Raw genomic sequence first — 6,000 nt, 5'->3', positions numbered from 1 at the left:
TTACCTATGAAATTTTCTCAATTGTGATTTCTTGATCTTTATATTATTAACATATTTTATTGTGGTATATATAACTTTATATTGTGGCATATTATAATTTTATAACATATATTGGTGTCAGGTAAATGATAGCTGGTAATTTTTGCTTTTACATTTCATAGAGTTCTTGGCTATTACATAGATGTATAATCTTCCAGGAGAATTTTAGATGTTTTCACTTTGTTCCCCTTCTTTAATTTTCTTGGAATATTATTATAGATTGACTTGGGGAAAATAGTCATCCTTATAATGATACTTTTACCATGAATACATAGGGTGTGCAATTCATTCTTTGATGTACTTCTGTGTATTTGTATTTTCTCAAATTCTGCACCTTTTTAAAAATACTCACATATGAAATATAGCATTAATGTGACATCTTTATAAAATATACATGGTGTTTTTTAGTATATGTCAAACTGGATATAACAGAAAATGTTTCTGGTTTCTAGAACCATTATTGTGCACAGTTTATTATTTATTTCTTCCTAAATGTACATCCCCTCTAACCATGACTGTGGGTTTCAACTGTGGAGGAACATAGTTATTTCCTCATATGTCCAGGAGTTGTAATTTCAGTCTCTGTGTTTGGAGGTGGTGTATCATGTATGTTTGCTTAAGAAAATTCACTTATGCACATGGAGAATAACAGTATAAATTGTATTTTTCACTTTATGAGAATGCCTCTATTCCACATAATCATCAATATTATTTAATTTTGTGTACACAATGTGGTTGTATTTTACATTACCTAATCTCTGAAGATCACTGAGCTATATCCTCTGCTCCTTTTTAAATTTTATTTTCAGACACACTTTACTCAGTTTCTTGAGCTGGCCATGGACTCTTGATCCTCATGCCTTATCCTCTAAAGTATTAGATATTTCATGTGTGCACTATTGTATGCATCCTGTCTCACTCTTTCTTATGTCAACTTTAGGATGCTTTATATTACATTTTATATTTCACTATTATTTATTCTTATTCTTATAATTATATTTACTATGTAAAAATTGTTTATATGTTATGAGTGAAGGGTAAAATAGAATATTTATTATCATATAATATTCCAATATCCTAACACCTTTCTTTGGAAAGAATGCTAATTTCTTCTTCCCTGCACTACAATCTCTAGGATTTAAAACTCTCTAAATAGAAGAGACTTATTAAGAATTTTCTCTTGAGTTCGGCCATGTATTCACTTTATTATGAGTTCTGCACTGGTTGTTTCCACTTCATAATATCAGTCTTTTGTTGCATCATGTATTTGGTCACTGGTAGGTTTCATGTATAACAATGGAATGGATATATCAGATAACTTTGCCTTGTAATAGTCTGTACCATCTAGATTGTTGTCATTACACTCAGACATTTGGAAAATAATTGAATCATCTTAGAATGAGTTTTCCAGAATATATTCACTTCAAGTGAGACATCATTATATACATGCATATATACACAATTGCATAGTATATAATTGATATGGTCTTTACATATTGAATTTTTGAAATTTACCAGAGCTCTTTCAATTTTATTTTCTTTGTTTTTGTCTTGGTGCTGGCAATTGAACCCAGGGACACTTAGCCACTAAGCCCCATCTCCAGTCCTTTTTAACATTTAAGTTAGAGATATGGTCTCACTGAGTTGCTAACTGACTCACTAAGTTGCTGAAACTGGCATTGAACTCTTGATCTCCTGCCTAAGCCTCCTGAATCACTTGGGTTACAGGTATGCACCACCACATCTGACACATTTGCTTTTTAAAACCACCATCTTTGACATTGGTGATTCTCTGTTATGTTTATTTTCAATAGCTTGTATTTTACTCTTTTGCTTAGGATTTTTTTCTCTGCTCTTATTTTATAAAATTTATTTTTTAAACTATTAACGTGGATGATTTGCTAATAAATGCCTAGTCATTTTATGGTCTATTAATTTATGTTTGTATATTTCATTTTTAACAAAAGCTTTAGATGTATCCCAATTTTTATAGTCTTATGGATATTTAATTCGCACATATTAACCTGTATATATCTTATGTGCATACTTTTATCTTCTGGCATATGTACATGTCCACAAAGCCAGCACCACAATCAACAAAGTTGTCGTGTACATTATTAAAATATGTTCCCAGAGCTTACATTCCATTTATGTTTGATCTATCAAAATGTATAACTATATTCTACTGTCATGTATAACTAACGAGAACAAATAAAATAAAATAAATTAAAAATAGAATGTTCCCAAATATCCTTTAAAATCCCTTCTTTCATTCATTCTCACAGTCATTCATGTAATAAATTTGATATTATTGAGCACAGTAAGAATAGGCAAAATATTAATAATAGAGATCATTGAATTATGAAGGAGACATACCATGTATAACTGCTTACATCAAGAAATAACACTTAACATCTTTGTGACCATTAGCCTCTTTTGCATGTGTGTGATTGATTTTTTCCTTACTGGTGAGCATACAATAGTCTTTAGCTTGAATTTTAACTTCATCAAATAGTATTGCATTATACTCATATTCATTTTTTTGTCATTTTAATGTTTCCTCTTTTGTGAAATCTTTTGAAATTTCTTGCCTTTGCTGTTCTCCCTTGAGATGTATTTTTTTCTAAAGAAATGGTTGAGAGTGGGTTTCTCAATTTCTTGTCATATATCACAAGTGGCAATCACATCCCAAAGGAAGGAGAAACCTCCTTTCATTGTATGGTCAAGCTGAGAAATTCAAGAACTGTACCTTATTTTTTATCTCTATAGAATCTTATCACAATTTATATATCAAGCACATGTAGGGCAGGGAGTGTCAGGAAGCTGTTTTAACTTTTCAAAGGCAGGTTGCTTTTGTAGTATATAAAATCCATTTTTTTTTTGTTGTTGTTCATTTTAAGGCCTCATGCAGGAGTTGCCCTATCAGTCCAATTTAGGGACCAGCATCTGACTATTTTCATCAGATTTTCATGACTGTGACCAAAATTCTGTACAAAAACAATTTTAGAGAAGGAAAAGATTATTATGGAGTTCACAATTTCAGAAGTTTCAGTCCAGAGATATTTGATTCCATTCTTCAGGAACTAGGATGAGACAGAACATCATGGCAGGAGAGTGTGATGGAGAAAAGCATCTGGGAAGATTATGCCAGAAAGCAGAGAGTGCTATGATCAACAAGGATGAAATAAAATTCTCAAAGTCTGCCCCCAGGATCCTTCTCCTCCTTCCATATCCTCCTTGCCTTGAGTTACAACTCCATTTCTATCAGAGGCTTAATGCAATGATTAGACAACTCTCATATCCTAATTATTTAATATCAAACCTTCTTGCCTTGTCTCAGGCATGAGCTTTTGGGGCAACAAATATCTAATCATAACACTGACATTTATAGGAAACAATGTACCTGTCTCTGGTTACTGATTACTATAAGACTTAAGATAGACTTATAGAAGTCAGCATAAGGCTTATTTAAATCTGACATCAAAATTCAGGTCCATAGGGTAATGTGAAATCCTAGATAGTTGACTTGTTTACAAAACTCAATCATTTTAGTGGATATTCATATCGACATGAGGTGAGATGTTTCACTGCAGCAATATAGTATCTAAAAATCTTAGTTCACTGTTGGAGGTGGTTATAAGCTGATCATTCACACATTGTGAAAGAATTTCTTGAGTCAGTCATAAACCTCAGCTAAAAATTTTGTTAGACTTCTATTCAAAAAATTACAAGAAATTAAATTCTTGTTTAAGAAAACCTAGTAATACTAGAGATTACATTTGTATTGAAGCCTTTTACTCAAGAACATTGATTAGGAATACCATATCTGAGGAATGCAAAGGAGGTAATCTCTCAAAATTGATACTTTTAACCAAACATTGTTACCTGGCATTAACATTATTAAAGGATATGAATGTGGCACTACTGTATGATTATCTAAAGCTGTTACTTTTAGCTCTCAGATCTTGCACAAATTAGTATGCATCAGTGGGTTTTTAAAAAATTTCTTCTCTTAGACAGGGAGGATTGGGTTATTGTATGGTGTGGCAAATACAATCAAATTCATCTTTTAAGAACTTGACCACAAGAGGCTTCATTCTTGTTAATACTTCACTCTTAAGGGGATATTATTTCTTCATGGGGGATTGCCACCTCCTTAAGCAAAAAATTGAGATGATATTCCTTATCCTTCTCATGGTTCCTTTGACTAATATAGCCTCATTTATTTATTTATTTATTTTGACCATGGTTTGTACCCACATATACATATCCTCAACAATTCTTGTTTTTTATTTTGAGTCAGGGTCTCACTAAGTTGCTTAGGGACTTGCTATGCTGCCTCCTCCTCCCAAATAACTGGGATTAGTGGTATGTGCCACTGTGCCTGACTCAATCATTTCTTTTAAAATAATCTCTATCAAAAATGGATTTCTGTTTTTAAAAATTGATTATATTTTTATTTTTCTTTACATGAACAATTATTTTAATATAACATGTTTACACCTTTATATGTGTACATATAAAGTGTAAATATCATTTGATCTAATTGATTTATCTGTCTTTTTAACATGTGTCCATTGCTCTTTTCATTAATAATAACTGAACTCCTCTGATAGTTGTTTTAATATTCAAAATGTCCTTTCACCTTAATGTTTCTTTAAATATGAATTCCAGATCAAATAAACTTTGATAAAAATTGAGTTATACCATTTAATGATTGCTTCATAAAATATAAAAATGAGCATTATTCCTGCTGTCACATTATTTTTGATTTTATGACTTAAGATGTGAAAAACTTATAGAGCATTATGTACTCATTTGAAATAATCAAAAAAGATTAATATCAAGGCAGGCAAAGTGATGTATTACAGCGAGAAAACATGTCTCCTAGGTCAGTTATTCAGAACTCAAGTAGTGGAAATAGTATTTTTCTCTGAGGTTCCAAGTAAAAAATCTTGAGACTGGAGGGTCAATGTGCTATTGCTGAACCAGAGACTGTTCAACTCATTAAATTGATCTAAAAATATTACCCCAAGTTTACCAATCATCAGTGGAGAGCTGAACCAGGAGTTATCTTGAGAGTACACTACACCTGTGCCAATGGGTAGTGAAAACCCAGATCTGGGAGATTATGGCTAGACCTTAATAAACCTATCTGAGCCTAGCAAATACTTAAGTGAGCTTAACAAACACAGGGACAATAAAAAAGATAACATTTTATAAACTACAGTCTTAAGGCTACAGAAAACCTAACTCTGTTCAATGTTGTGAGTCCTGTGGCTCAAAGGAGCTCATGAGACCAGCTACAATGGATCAAAATGATGATATAATGGGTTTCAGGGCACTTGACCCTCTGATTGCCTACATGACTGGTCCTTGGCACTTCCAAGACCACAGCACCCACTTTTCCCTTGTACCCACCTATTTTAGCACCTGCTGAGTCACTGACATCAACACATTGTAGTGTCCTCACTGTTCCTAGCACTGCAAGTTGTTTAACAAACAAGTCATTTTGGCCTGCCTCATCTGATTGGTTCCTGTGATTACAATCTCTCTGGGACCCTGGAAACCTGAGACCTAGTCTGCCAACCCCTTCAGCCTCACACCCTGCCTACCACTTGACCTACTAAACCTGCAGTTTCCCTGCTTGGCCCTTAGCCCAGCATGCCAGATGGCAGAATCCCTGCCAAGCCACCCTGACCCAACCACCCGCATTGCTATCTGGCCACAGGCTGCCCCAACCAAACTACCATTTTATCACCTGACCTGCCCAATCTATCACAGATTGACATCTGCCAAGCTTTAAAAGAATGTTGACTCAACAATACCAGCAACTCACCACAAAATAAAGCCAAAAGTACCTCACTTAAACTACATCCCTGCAACCACAAATTTTACCTTTGGGAATTGCTCTTAGAGAACCCAAAGGGGAGAACAAACTGTTAATGGATGGACAGTTCT

This window comes from Sciurus carolinensis, unplaced genomic scaffold, assembly GCF_902686445.1.
Source record: "Sciurus carolinensis unplaced genomic scaffold, mSciCar1.2, whole genome shotgun sequence".
NCBI classification, from domain to species: Eukaryota; Metazoa; Chordata; class Mammalia; order Rodentia; family Sciuridae; genus Sciurus; species Sciurus carolinensis.
This window is presented reverse-complemented; position numbering follows the sequence as displayed.